General features: G+C 46.5%; 1 pseudogene; it reads left to right on the top strand.

Annotated features, from left to right (window-relative positions):
- Positions 1–8,815: 8,815 nt before the first annotated feature.
- Positions 8,816–15,245, top strand: LOC117857726 (probable phosphoribosylformylglycinamidine synthase, chloroplastic/mitochondrial; annotated as a pseudogene).
- The last annotated feature ends 100 nt before the right edge of the window (positions 15,246–15,345 follow it).

The following is a 15,345-nucleotide window of genomic DNA, read 5'->3' as shown; positions in this document are numbered from 1 at the left end:
GTTCCACTACATCCGACCTTAGGCGCTCGGGTCGGCGAAGCGAAACCGGGCAACAAGGGGTTGGGCGAGGCGGAGACCTGCCTTGAGGGGTCGAGCGCATCCGACCTTGCGACTCGGGGTCGGCCAAGCTTTGGACAGACCCATAGAACGAAACTTGCGTTTGGTTACAGCACAAAACTCACACAACTTGGCATCCAAGGAAGGTCACAAAGGGTCAAAAGTCAAATCAAGATCTGATTTCATCAAGACCATTTCATTGCTGTTCTCAAAACACAGGAGGAATACTCAACTCAAGGCTAACCTATTACACCACGATCCAAAACTTAGGTTGCCGAGGAGTACAACAAAAGATTAGCTTCCTACAGTTCTCAACCTAAAAGTTATCTAGGTTGTCGACTGAGGGAACACTATGAGTCGGAGAAGGGGCGTCGCCATCTTCAATGTCCATGCTGGACGCTCCTACGACCTCCTCAGGATCCTCTTGTTCGTCCAGCTGCATCTCAAGGGCATGGATCGCATCGAGCTTGGCGTGGTGCTCGTCCAAATGAGCATTAGAAACTGTGAGCTCCATCTCAGCTTCCATCTTCTCTTCTGCAAGCTGGATCATGTCATCCTCCATGTCTGTCACCTCTTCCTCTAGCTCAGTAATCCTGGCCTGCATGTCATGGATCTGTATGCCTCTCTGGATGAGCTGATATGACCGCTCCACCAAATCTCTCTTGGCGGCGTTGAAATGCCCTTAGGTGTCTACGACTATCCGAGCCAAGACAGCCATAGCTCGACCTTGAAGCTCAATCAGCCGGTACAGGGCTGACATGCACCTGGTGGTGGTAGAGATGGTGACCAACGAATGGGAGGTTGGCAACACCTCCATGTTGTTGACGCGGTCAAGCCAGGCTGGGTCAAACCGATCCCTGGCAGGAAACAAGCTGATTGGGTCCAAAGTGACCTCAAGCGGGTGTAGTCGGCAAAACTAGGTGAGGGCCTGCAGGGCAACCGACTCCCAGGTGTCCTCCAGAGCGTGACCGTAGGTCAAGACTTCGAGCGGGGGCCACTCGGGCTGTACAGGGGGTGGAGGTACAACCACCTGCACGTTGCATCTCTGCACTCCGTGCTCCTAGTACTCCCATCCCACGTACAGAGGCGGGGAATGGTACCCAAACCACCTTAAGGTATCCCACAGAATAGCAGGAAAACCCTCACAATGTAGGCACGTAGAGTGGGAAATGCCGTCAGCGCCGTAAAACACGTGTCCGGGAGTAGCCATCTGGAACCAAGAACCGAAACAACGTGAGATAGAAACCCCAAGAAGAACGGGCAGGAAAAACACTCGGACTTTCACCAGAGCGCGAACTGGAAAGGTAGCTAGAAATCCTTAAAGCGAAGAGGGGCTTTTACCGAGGCAAGGTTGTTTTAGGGAGGTGGTTTCACAGATTTTAGGTTATGATGCATGCACGACCTACTTCATCCTCTTAACCAAAACAACTGCCAAAACTTTGGTCTTACGCAGTCAGTGCCGGTGGCAAGGCAACCAGTACGTCTCTCCCTATAGTAGCTAGTCGATTTCTAGTAGCGTCTCCATAAGCAAACGCGGTTAGTGTACCTGCAGAAAACATAGCCACCTGAACCTTTCGTGCAAGCACCCACGAAAGCGTCCCCAAGCATTACCGTTTACTATAGAAACGGCACCCATGCGTTTAATGCTGCATGGACAGCACAACAACCGTGGAAATAGGTCCCCTTTGAATGGAACCATATAACCCTTCGCATACTCGAGATGCGGAATCAGCGCACGTATAATAGACGTGGGCGAACAACCGTGATGATAGGCTCGTTGGAATCGAACCATACCACCCTTCGTATGAATTAACATACGGAACCTGCGCACGTATGATAAACATGGGCAAAACAACCGCGATGATAGGGTCCTTTGAATAGAACTCCTTATCAACCCTCGCATACTCGTGATGCGGAACTCGGCACACGTATGATACACGTGGCGAAGTGCTGGGGGTTAGCAAAATAACCAATAAGTAATAGCCACCTAAAATAACCCCAAAATCCCCTAGGGCCTCTCGCACTAAAGTCATCCTTAACGATCGTACGAGATTTTCCAATATGCTTCTTGCAAATTTTATTCAAAAAGACACGTTTTGGGACCCATTGTGTTCTCTGTCCTGCTAAACCTTGCTCTTGTACTAGTTGTGGCGGAACACCTCGGATTAACTTAACTAAAGCACGGTTAAATCGCTTGACACGCGATACTCATGCCTTAATCAAGTTAACTCGATAGGCCGTCGGATTTCATCCGATTTAACCACTTAACAGGACCGAATTAGCATAGCTCACACGAAGGTGAGTGGTTCCAGAGAATATAACAGATCCACTATTTGATTAACAATTCATGACACCTTGGTTAAAAATCAGAGTTTCACAAGTTAGGAAGGAAACAACAGAAGGTAAAAACATCACGGAAGCTATCGTCGGGGTCAGATATCCCTGGTGAGGCTAGACAGGACATCACTGATCCCATTCCCCGCCGTCCGAGGAAGGATCCCACTCGAACGTCCACCCAAGAGGAAGCTGGGGCGGCCAAGTGCCAACAGCAAGCTCGAAAGCTTCAACTCCACCTGAAAGAGAGCCACAAACAAGGCTGAGCTGCTAAGCTCAACAAGACTTAACCGTCCGATGGGCAAAACTACACCACCACGTCTAGACATGCAAGGCTCTTTGGCTGAGGGGTTTTGTTTGTCAAAAGCGACTATGTTAGGTCCTTGCTTTCAAAGTTTTAGCTCAGATTCTAAGTTTATTAACCAGTCTATGTTGGCCACTTACTCTAAGCAAACATAGATCCAACCTTATGTATATAAGCTTAACATCAAGACCATGTCATCATCAGACTCCTTCATTACTCAGTGTAGCATTGCGGTCAAGCAGTCTCAAATTGTGAGAGGCAGACAAATCGATTCGAGTTCTTTAACCATGCATGGTGAACCTAACCTCACGACATCCACGCACCACCGAGGATCGCTTTCTGTGTCGGCCTTCCCCATGAATTCCCTAACCCGTGTCGGGTCTACTTCCCTTGGTGCAAGGTTCCACAGACCCGGCCTCTGCCGTTCTGTGACCACACTTGCCACCACGTGCGGCCGCAGGGGAACTCCGTTCCAGAGACAGTGGAGCGACCGCTCACGTCCAGGTTCAATCAGGTACTAGGCTTCCCCATCCCATAATGGGTATGAGATTAGTACTTTCAAACACTTGATCACGAACACCACCATTGTCGGGCCTTAACAGATTCAATAAACAGACGGGGCGATCAGCCGACCACCAAAAGAGTTAACCAAACCCTGCCCTGTCCATTGTCCTTGTAGTTGTAACCAGAAAAAGAACAACCAACTCCTACAACTCGCGAGTGACAGGGAATCACTCGACTTTTACCGAGTCCTATTAAGCATTGCAACTACTCGACCCAACAGACTAGTGTTCAGTTCAAAGGAACTATGGCATGCATCTATGGTTGCAAACAACTCCTATACGTAAATGCACAATCGTGAGAAGGAAGGCATGTGCAAGTTTAGAAAGTTGGGTGCATGCTCCGGGGCTTGCCTTCAAGCGGAGGGGAGGAGAACTGATCTTCAGCTGGTGCTGCTTCAGCTTCTGGGATTGGCGGCTCTGCTACAGCTCCATCTTTAGGCGTCGGGTGTAGCTTGTAGGTGCCGTCGGTGAGATGTAACTCTACACGAATGCAAATGCAAGAGTTAGCACTTAGACGTTTATTTCAACAACACTTGCAAGTTAAAGCTCGGACACTTGTAGCAAGACTATAGAAAAGGTGGGGGTGTTCCACTTTAGTTGGTGGAGAATAGGATAAAAGGGTCGGGTGGGGGTAAACTTGTAATCTGACCCTTAAAGTTAAGGAATAACTGTGCTGGGGTCCTCAGACTTAACACAGAGAAGTCCCCGATATTTTTCACAGATACCCTCGGGTCAAGGAAAAGATACAGCCGAGCCCTCGGGCGAGGTGGATAAGGGTCGGCGAAATAGACAGGGTCGGGCGAGACGGAAAAAGGGGTCGGGCGAACCGGAAAGGGGTCGGCAGCTTACCTTCAGGTCTACTGGTGAAGGTTTGGGGTTGGGAAGGAACAGACTTGGACGGAAAGACTTAAGCACTAAGGCTTGGGCGGCGGCGAGGTTTGACGGTGCTCTAGCGGCGGCGGTGCTTCTTGTGGGCAACAAGAAAGCTCTAGCACAGCGCGGAGGAGCAGACGGCTGGGTGGATTGGGGAGAAGAGGACTTGAGCGGAGAGGGAAACTTCTCAAGAGCTCAGCGGGAGTGCTCAAGTGCACTCAGAGTATGGGCGGCGAAACAGCGATGGCGAAGAAACTCCGGTGGGACTCTGGTATGCCGTTTTATAGCTGCACGGAAGAGAGAGATTTTGAGCAGCATGAAGACCGGGAAGAGAAAGGATGAAGTGCGCTGCCATGGCGGCGATTGAGCGGCGATGGGTGGCGGAACAGGACCTCGGAGATAGAGTCTTCGGCGATTGGGCACTGGAGACAAGGCCGGCACAGGCGCGGCTTTGCCGGGATTTAGATTTGGCGGAGGCGCGCGTGGTCTGGTCGCGTCGAGCGGCGGATTTGATTGGCATGTGACAGGGAGAAAGGCGCTACCAGCGAGGTTGCAGCAGGCGAAGTGACAGGGCGAGCGGCGGCGCGGGCGAGCGCGAAACAGCGGCATTGCCGGGGCACATTACTGGCGAGGCGGGAAAAGGAGCTGTCGCGGCCGGAGTCGGGGTTGGCGAGGGAGGTATCGTCGTGGAGTGAGCTCGTGGGCGGCGCAACTGTGGAGAGGCGGAAAAGCCGGAAGGCATTGGGGCTTACGGCCGGGGATCCGGCGAGATGATGGGCGCGGGTCGCGAGGTGGTCTGACGCAGCAGCGGCAAAACTCTGCCACGGCGGCGATGGGGCACCTTGGCGCGGCCGGCGAGGGCGCGAGCGAGATGAGGCGAGGCAGAAAGGGGTCGAAGGGGGCTTCCGCTGTGATTGGGGAGGAGGGCGCGTTGATCCATCCTGTCGCGGCGGGCGACTGGGCGAGGCGGCGGGCGTCGGAGGGATCAAGCCACGCGGCGGGGGAGCTCTGAAGCGGGCGCATGCGGCTCAGGCGCGCCTGCCTCGGGAGATCCGGGGAAAGATTTTCGGGTCCACCAGTTAGTCTCGGTTTCTCCACTGCTCCAAGATTGGAAGGAACACTACCTTTGAACTTAGAGATGAACCGGCGGTTTTGATTGGGTTTTTCAGGGGTCGGGACTGAGAACCGGATTTGGAGCGCTTGAGCTCAGGAGAGTTGAGAGAATGGGATTAGGGACTTCGGTTGAAGATTAACTCGGCTGATTATCCAAGGTCGTTACACCTATATACAGTGGTTACTAATTACTCTTATAGTTTGCAAAGCAGCTAGCAAAGACATGGCTGCTTCAAAGACATGGCTGCTTCAAAGGAAAAATATAGATTTATCCATAATTAAGCTTGAGCGTATGTAACAATTTCTAACTTCTTAGGATGAAATACAAGATCAATCAGTTTGGGATCAAAATAGTTTGCTATCAGTGGCTTTAGCAATCTAGATCAACAATAGCTCTCAGATAATATTCAGATTCAAGCGACCCATTATTTAAACTGCTCCCCACAAATTCAACCACATTAGATATTGCAGCATGCTTGATTCATAGCAAGCTAAAGAAAACAACTCACCTATGTAATTTAGACATATAGCTCAAGCAAATCAACAACATGGATTATTGAGCTTGATAGGTTTAAAGTGACAAGTAGATAGTTAAAGAAAATAAAACAAGTCTGAATTGCAAAATAGTTCCTAAATCAATAGAACACAAACATGATAGTAATTAAGAACTAGGCATAGATAGTCGGCTCATAATCTCAGCTTGTAAGGACATATAGTATTTCTTTTGCTCATCTGGTATGGTAGTAAAGTCCATGGTCATAATCCTCTCTTCATCCTCCTTTTCTGCAACTCGACCTCCTGCCTCCTCACCTCAAGAAGTAGTTTTTCATTTGCAACTCGATCCTGTTCAAGAGCAAATATTTTGTTGAACCTCTCCTCTTTTTTTAGCTCTTTCTCCCCATCAGTTTCTTTCTTCTGTGCTCACATATTTTCTAAGGTTGCTGTCACACTTTTTTTCTTCTCTTGCAGTAGTTCTGCTTTTGCCTTTTTCTTACCAATTGACCTTGTCAATGCATTATCCTCTAGGTCTTGAACCTCACCTTGTCCTATTTCACTTGGTAAACTTGCATTCGGATCAATAGTTGAACTTGTCTTCTGCTTCTTGTTAGATGTTTTAGCAGCAACCAATTCATCAATTTTAGAAAGCCATTTTAGTTGTGTTCTCAGCTTATTCCAGCAATGCATGAACTGGAATGCTCTCTGATGTTCGTCTTCGGACTTGTACAAAGCACATGGCTCTGCAACCTACAAACCAACATCCAAGGGATATTCATATACGATATATAAAAATAAAATAGTCTAAACAAATCGTGGTATTGCATAGTGAGTAAGTACCTTGTCTTGCATTGTAGTACCACTCTGACATCTTAACTCAATCCGTGCTAGACATCCACAAAACTTGTTCATACATTCTTGTATGGTCTCCCACCAGTGCTTGAGAGAATTTATGGTACGCTTTGATGAGTACGTCTTGTGTTCATAGAAGTACTGATATATACGAGACCAATACTTGCCATCTTTTTGATCTTTGCCTACGACCGGATCCAAGCTTACATTCAGCCACGCTGAAACCAAATCTCATCTTCGTGGTCACTAAAATTCTTTGATCTCTTATGGTTTAGCCTCGCGGAAGGGGCTGCTGGACCAACTTCAATTGCCTGTGACTGTTGGTCAGCATATGTGTTGCTATAATAATCAGAATCCTCTAGATTGGTTTCATCCAACATTATGTTGGAATAATATCCATTTTCTGCGCAGTGGGTAGAAAATAAACATAAAAAATTTTAGCAGGGGTCTAAGAAATTACCAGTGACATTTAACAAGAAGTCATACCAGAATATGAACAGCTATAGAAGTACAGAGACAACGTTTGTTGTGCTCATGCCAACACATCTATAAAATTTGAGCACAATTTAAAACTACTTGCAAACACAAACCATATCTTGTTCCTGTCTGTCACTGAACTGCTAGATGCTGCTGCAACCATACTCCACGTTGCAACTCTCACCTCTGCCCTCCCTATTGCCTAAAAGCTTTGGCCATGTATGTGACCCAGGGCCCAAAATAGGAAACCATGGTGCTGCAACAGGAAATCAATTTGCTCCAGAAGGGTCTGAGGTAATTATTCTCACAGCTTTGCCTTACAGTTTGTAGAAAACAATCAAATCAGTTCCACAAATAGAATCCCGAACAGTGCAAAATTTCAGTTTCAGAACGCTCCATTTTAAGTGCAAAATCACAGTGTCAGTAAGTGAGGGCACGATTTGCCAACCATGGTTAAAATCTGTAAAGCTCAAACCTATGTGCAAAATTTAGAAGATAAGACTACATTCAGAAGAAAAAGACTCTTACCATAACACCTAGCGAGGCCAGGTTGAACCTATAATGCATGCTTGTACTCGAAGAGTTCAGTTTTAGAATTCCTAGTAACATTTTAAGTAACTGTTCTACAAACTACACTATCTCTCCCATGATAAGCCGACAGGCAATGCTTAATCCGGATTACCACAGAGAATTGAAATGAATAGCTTATGATTCATACTATTCCCAAATGAGTTGCTGTTGGCTGCTTATTTGAAGGCAGCAGAGGGGTTGCTGGATACGGAATCGAAATCGTCGCCGGCAAGGGCTGCCATCGGAGGACCACCGGGTAGGTTGAGGTCGTCGACGCTGCACCTCTGCAAATTTGTGCCGCTGCCGGTCCATTGAGGCATATGGTCGCCGCCGGGCCATTGAGGGTGCTGGCCGCCGACGAGCACCACGCGCTGTTGAAGCATCCCTCCGCCGCGCCTTACTTGACCCTGCTGGATAGGAGCGGTTTGGCTGTGGTGCCTGCATCTGCACAGGCAACAAAAGGAATTGAAATCTGGACAACTTCAGCTACCGAATCAGGGGAGGAAGAAAGAGGGACTGAGGGAGAGGTACCTCAGCTGGGACCTGCCGGAGTGGGGAGGGCTGCCGCCGGGAGATGAGGGGCGCGCCGGAGTGGGGAGGGTCACCGCCGAGAGATGAGGGGGCTGGAGATAGCCGCCGCCACCTGGAACCGGCGCCGGGAGGGGAGGAATGGGTCGGCGTGGGGCGACCGACGGTAGGTGCGGGGTAGGCGGGGCGAGCAGGTGTCAACCAGCGCGCGGGGAAAAAAAGAGCGTGGGAAGGGGGCACGGGAACGGAGCTTGGGGGATTGGGGAAGACCGCGTGTCGCGAAAATATGCGAGGTGAGGAGGTGTTTTTTCGCGTCGCCAATCTTTTGAGGAGTTTTGGGTGGACTGTTGGAGTTCATTTTTTATTTTTTTCCTAAAGAAGGTATTGGGGTTAAGATTAGCAGTCTCTTGGAGTTGCTATAAGGAGGTTCGAAATGTGGGGATGTGAATCAACTATTTTCAGGGTCATATTTGGGTACAATCCTTATTCATCATTCAATCAGGGGCATCAGTCAACCATAATCACAACAGTTATTAAGTATACTTCTTTAGGGTATCAACTATCAATCACATCTTTTCAACAACCAAACAAAACAAAGAAAAGGCCTGAAAGGCACTAAAGAATAGATAGACAAAATATATTGGGCTTCCCTATCCTGGGCTGGGTTGCAACACGCCGCCGTCTCTCTCTGTCACGCCGCCTCGGTTATCTCTCCTTACCAGTCGTCCCCGCCGCCGGCGCTGCCTTCCGGTCCGGGACGGCCCGAGCCCGCATTCCCTTTTCTTTCTCGGCTTCACTCTCGGCCTTTCTTTCCTAGCGGCGAGCCGGCGACACAGGGCGAGCGGCCGCCATTGGCTAGGTCTTCGCCGGGCTCTTCGCCGGTGACGAGCATCCGACGGGTATGCCAGCCTATTCCCTTCCCTTCCCTTCCTGCTGTGCGAAACGAAGACCCCAAACCCTAACGTGCTGTTTGTATTCGGTTCTTCATCTGTTACCTGCGAAACTTCGATTTCTTTTCGTGCAAAAATTATCGGTTGTACATGAGTAAACCCATGTCCTATACTATGTCCGTCCCCTGATCCTGCTAGCCTTTCTTTCATGTGCTAAACGCTTCCTGACTTGCTCCTAGTTAATCTAACTTGTGCATCTTGCAGATGATGGACCACAGAATGTAGTTTGAACTATTGATGGTACTGTTTCTATGTTGTAAAATAAAGCATATCCGCCTTTTACCCAATACTGGAACTGAAGTAAACAATACGCTTGGCTATAGCAACTCTTTGCCAAGTTATTTTCAGGGAAACTAGAAGATTTCAAATTTGATCGGAGAACACAACATGTATGAAATCCCATCTTTTTATTGAGCTTCACAGTACTATTCAAATCCGCCAAACACCTGTAAGAGCTGTTGTCCATATTCCATATGTAAGGATCTTGGCTTTGACTTGTGTACGGGTGCATGATAGTCTTTGATCTTACACAGTTAAAATAAAATTGAGATAGATCCCTGAGCTCTCAATTACAGATGATACGAAATAAGCAGATACATTTTCTTAATTAGATATTCTCTTTTCCCCATCCCTTGTATCTGGCAATATATATGTACCTTCCAGAATAGACTTGGCCTTGGCTCATATTTGATTTTCTATTGCACAATTTGCAGGTTCTTTAACTATCTGACGCTTACCTGAAATATGTCATATCCTGGGGAAATGACGGGCAGCAATATTATTCATCTTCGATGCTTTCCTAGCAATATGGTATGCACCCAGTGAAGTTTCACTTAGATGCTTCTCTTTTCTGTAATTTATACTGATGATGTGCATACCCGTGTGCTTTGTGTAGGTGAGCCAAAGATCTGGTTTCATCCCTGGAAGAAACAGAAGGTCACGAATGACTCCGTACTGCTTAGACCTACGACACCTCTGCCAATTACCTACTCAAAGTGTTAATGTTCCAAATATCCGACCACTGCCTACTTCCACTGCTGCAGTATCCAGGGGTATTAACACCCCATTGGTTGAGGAATCTGTTAGTGAGGTGGAATCGATCCCAAGTATTATTCATTTTTTACCGCAAGCCATTTCTCCAAGAGAACGAATATGAAGAGCTACTTAGGAAAGTACAGGAAAAGGTTGCTTGCAACATTGTTGGCATCAGAACTGAGCAGTGCTTCAATGTTGAACTGGAGAAGGCACTAACTCCTGAGAAGCTTGCAACACTTAAGTGGCTCCTAGCGGAAACTTATGAACCTGAGAAATTACAAACATGTAGTTTTTTGGAGGGTGAGGTATGTGGAAGCCCTTACTCTGTGATTGTTGAGGTTGGGCCCCGTATGGCATTTTCAACTGCTTTTTCAACCAATGCTGTCTCAATTTGCAAAGCTCTATCACTAACAGAAGTAGCCCGCTTGGAGAGGTCTAGAAGATATCATTTGTCCCTTCAGCCTGGGAGTGGTCCACTTGACAAATGCCAACTCAACAGCTTTGCTGCATGATAGAATGACAGAGTATGTTCATCCTGGCAAGCTCACATCATTTCAGTCAGATTTAGTACCAGAACCTGTGAGTGCCATACCAGTGATTGAAAGGGGAAGAGAAGCTTTGGAAGAAATAAATGTTAAAATGGGGCTTGCTTTTGATGAACAAGATATCAAATACTACACCCACCTTTTCAGAGATGACATCAAACACAATCCTACTACTGTGGAACTTTTTGATATAGCACAATCCAACAGTGAGCACAGTAGACATTGGTTTTTCAATGGTTAACTTGTGATAGATGGAGAAACCATGGCTAGAACTATGTTTCAGTTAGTGAAGAGTCCCTTGAAGGCCAACCCCAATAATTCTGTTATTGGATTTAAGGATAATTCAAGTGCAATCAAAGGATATCAAGTAAATCAGTTACATCCAGCACTACCGGGTTCCACTTCACCACTATGGCACTATCCCTTATGATGCGTGAGCTTGACATTTTATTTACAGCAGAAACCCATAATTTTCCATGTGCTGTGGCACCTTATCCTGGAGCTGAGACTGGTGCAGGTGGTCATATAAGAGACACACATGCAACCGGAAGGGGTTCTTTTGTTGTTGCTTCCACTGCTGGTTATTGTGTTGGTAATCTTTGAATTGAAGAGTCAAATGCACCCTGGGAGAATCCATCTTTTTCATACCCGTCAAACTTAGCCTCTCCATTGCAGATTCTTATTGATGCTAGTGACGGTGCTTCCGATTATGGGAACAGATTTGGTGAGCCTCTAATTCAGGGTTTTACAAGAAATTTTGGTACAAGGTTGCCAAATGGAGAGCGTCGTGAATGGCTGAAGCCAATAATGTTCAGTGGAGCAATCGGACAGATTGACCATGCACACATCTTGAAAGGAGACCCAGAAATTGGAATGCTGGTTGTCAAAATTGGTGGTCCAGCCTACAGAATTGGTATGGGTGGTGGTGCTGCCTCAAGTATGGTTAGTGGACAAATGATGCAGAGCTTGATTTCAACGCGGTGCAGCGTGGAGATGCCGAGATGGCTCAGAAACTGTATCGTATTATCAGGGCGTGTGCAGAAATGGGAGAGAAGAACCCAATCATCAGCATTCATGTCCAAGGAGCTGGGGAAAATTGCAATGTTGTGAAAGAAATAATCTATCCAAAAGGTGCTGAAATTGATATACGCTCAATTGTTGTTGGTGATCACACATTGTCTGTCTTGGAGATTTGGGGTGCCGAATATCAGGAACAGGATGTATTATTGGTGAAGCCCGATAGCAGAAGATTGTTGGAGTCATTTTGTGAGAGGGAAAGAGTTTCAATGGCTGTCTTTGGGGAAATAGATGGTAGTGGGAAAATTGTTTTGACCGACAGTGCTGCTGTGGAGCAAGCCAAGTTGACTGGACTCCCTTCTCCACCCCCTGTTGTGGATCTTGAACTTGAAAAGGTTTTAGGAGATATGCCTCAGAAGACCTTCGAATTTAACCGAGTTCCTCGATTAGGTAAACCCTTAGACATTGCACCTGAGGTCATGGTAATGGATGTTCTGAAGCGATTTTTGAAGCTCCCTTCCGTATGTTCAAAACGTTTCTTGACGACGAAGGTTGACAGATGTGTTACAGGTCTTGTTGCACAACAGCAGACAGTTGGTCCTCTTCAACTTCCACTTGCTGATGTGGCTGTTATTGCGCAGACATATACAGATCTGACTGGAGGTGCTTGTGCCATTGGAGAACAACCAATAAAGGGCTTACTTAACCCCAAGGCCATGGGAAGGCTTGCTGTTGGTGAAGCTTTGACCAATCTGGTCTGGGCTAAAGTTTCATCCCTTGCTGATGTCAAAGCGAGCGGTAACTGGATGTATGCTGCAAAGCTTGATGGAGAGGGAGCAGATATGTATGATGCTGGTGTTGCGCTGGCTGACTGCATGATTGAACTTGGCATCGCTATTGATGGAGGAAAGGACAGTCTATCTATGGCAGCTCAATGTGATGGCGAAGTAGTCAAGGCTCCTGGAAATTTGGTGATCAGTGCTTATGTGGCATGTCCTGATATAACTTTGACAGTTACTCCAGATTTGAAGCTTGGTGATGACGGAGTGTTGTTGCACATTGACCTGGTTAAAGGAAAGCTCTGACTCGGTTGTTCTGCACTCGCACAAGTGTTTGACCAAATTGGAAACGACTGCCCAGACATTGAAGATATTCCCTACTTGAAGGAAGTCTTTGATGCTGTTCAGGAGTTGCTCAGTGAACGCCTTATTTCTGCCGGTCATGACATCAGTGATGGTGGGCCCATTGTTACTGTTCTTGAGATGGCATTTGGTGGTAACTGTGGTGTTAACCTGAACATAGGCTTAGGAGATTATGATCTTTTACCAGTACTTTTCGCAGAGGAGCTTGGTCTCATTCTTGAAGTGCACTCAAATGACCTTAATGTTGTAAAGTAAAAGCTTCATGCGGCAGGTGTTTCCACTAATGTAATTGGCAAAGTAACTACAGCTCAACAAACAGATCTTGTTGTTGATGGTGAGGTGCGACTGAAGGAAAAAACTTCAGATCTCAGAGATCTGTGGGAGGAAACAAGCTTTCAGCTTGAGGAGCTTCCGCCTTTGAAGTCTTGTGTCAAGCTTGAGAAAGAAGGCTTAAAAAGCCGAACATCACCTTCATGGCGTTTGTCTTTTACTCCCAAATTCACAGAGAAGAAACTATTGACCACAGCCATAAAACCAAAGGTTGCTATTATTCGTGAAGAGGGTAGCAACAGTGACAGAGAAATGTCTGCTGCATTCCATGCTGCAGGTTTTGAACCATGGGACATAACAATGTCAGATCTCTTGACTCAGAAAATTTCTCTAACTGAATTCCGTGGGCTTGCATTTGTTGGTGGTTTTAGCTATGCAGATGTTCTGGATTCAGCAAAACGTTGGGCTGCATCTATCAGGTTCAATCAGCCCCTCATACAACAGTTCCAGGAGTTCTACAATAGGCCAGACACATTTAGCCTTGGAGTTTGCAATGGGTGTCAACTCATGGCACTTCTTGGTTGGGTTCCAGGACCAGATGTTGGAGGTTCCCTTGGTGTAGGTGGAGACATTTCTCAGCCAAGGTTCATTCACAATGAATCTGGGCGTTTTGAGTGCCGGTTTACCAGTGTGGCTATAGGGGATTCTCCTGCTATAATGTTTAAAGGCATGGAAGGCTCTACGTTGGGCATTTGGAGTGCTCATGGCGAAGGGAGAGCATTCTTCCCAGATGAAAACATTTTATCCGGTATTGTTAAGTCCAACCTAGCTCCTCTGAGATACTGCGATGACTCTAACAATGTAACAGAGGTCTATCCCTTCAATCCCAATGGTTCTCCACTTGGTATTGCGGCCCTTTGCTCCCCTGATGGAATGCATCTCGCTATGATGCCACACCCCGAGCGTTCCTTCATGATGTGGCAATATCCGTGGTATCCAAAGGAGTGGCAGGTTGAAAAGAGTGGCCCCAGTCCTTGGTTGCGCATGTTCCAAAATGCACGTGAATGGTGTTCATAAAAAGGTAAATCTGGCTTTGAAAGCTGAAACATTTCTTTTTCTTTCATTGTTTTACATCTAGTAGACCTCTGGTCAGCTGCATCATTGAAACAAAAAAAAATCTATATTTGAAACAGTTGTTTTTCTAGATGACATTCCCAGTGCATCATGTTGCTTGCATCCATGGCACCTCATACATGGTTGCTTGTGCTATTTGCTTGGGTGTCACTTGCGCGCGAGTTTTGTTATTCTGATTCATTATTAACAGCTAAGTATTAGATGCCCAGTAGCTTTTAAGTTCTAGCAACACATTTCACTATATTCCAAGGTTTAAAGTTTGTTTTGATGGATGCTACGCATTCTTGTTGACTAGGTACTCCCTCCGTTCCTCCAAATTATAAGTCATTCCAACTGTCTTGAGAGTCAAAACATCTCAAGTTTGACCAAATTTATACAATAAAGTACTAACATTTATGATACCAAATAAGTACCATTAGTTTCTTCATTAAACATATTTTCATAGTATATCTATAATAAAGTACTAACATATTTTCATAAATTTTTGTGATCCTCTCTACAATTTTGATCAAAAATAAAATAGTTTGACTTTCCAAGAAAGTTGAAATGACTTATAATTTAGAACGGAGGAAGTATATTCCAATATAATTTGGAACGGAGGGAGTATATTCCAATATCAGGATGTTAGCAGGTTGTAGCCTTTTTAATGTATACATGCCTGTGCAGTACATTTGAAGCTGTATTATTTGCTAACGTGTTTCTTCCACTGGTGAAATGCAGCTGTGGACGGTTGTTTCTGCCACCTGGCTTCGAGCTACTCGCTGTGACCCGCAAATGATGGCAAGTTCGTGGACGTGTTTGTCGCGGCTGGGGCTGTTTTTTGACGCTATCCAGAATGAGCGCCAGTCTCTTCTCAAACGTCAAAAGGTTTTGCTGTCCTGTTTGGACGTGTTCAGGAACATCTATATGCGTTTGTTGAGCTTTCACCATTGATGGATAGTATTGGTACTCGACGACGCTTCAACTTAGAGTTGTGTGTCATCTCATCAGTTTGTGCACAGCTTTACGCGAATATCTTTAGATGCAGCCTGCGAGATATTCGCAGCTTGATGATTTAATGGCTACAAGTACGGGGCTTTTATATGG

Source organism: Setaria viridis, chromosome 5 (genome assembly GCF_005286985.2).
Source record: "Setaria viridis chromosome 5, Setaria_viridis_v4.0, whole genome shotgun sequence".
Lineage (NCBI taxonomy): Eukaryota > Viridiplantae > Streptophyta > Magnoliopsida > Poales > Poaceae > Setaria > Setaria viridis.
Note: the sequence above shows the minus strand (reverse complement) of the source record. Positions and strands in the feature narration are given on the sequence as shown.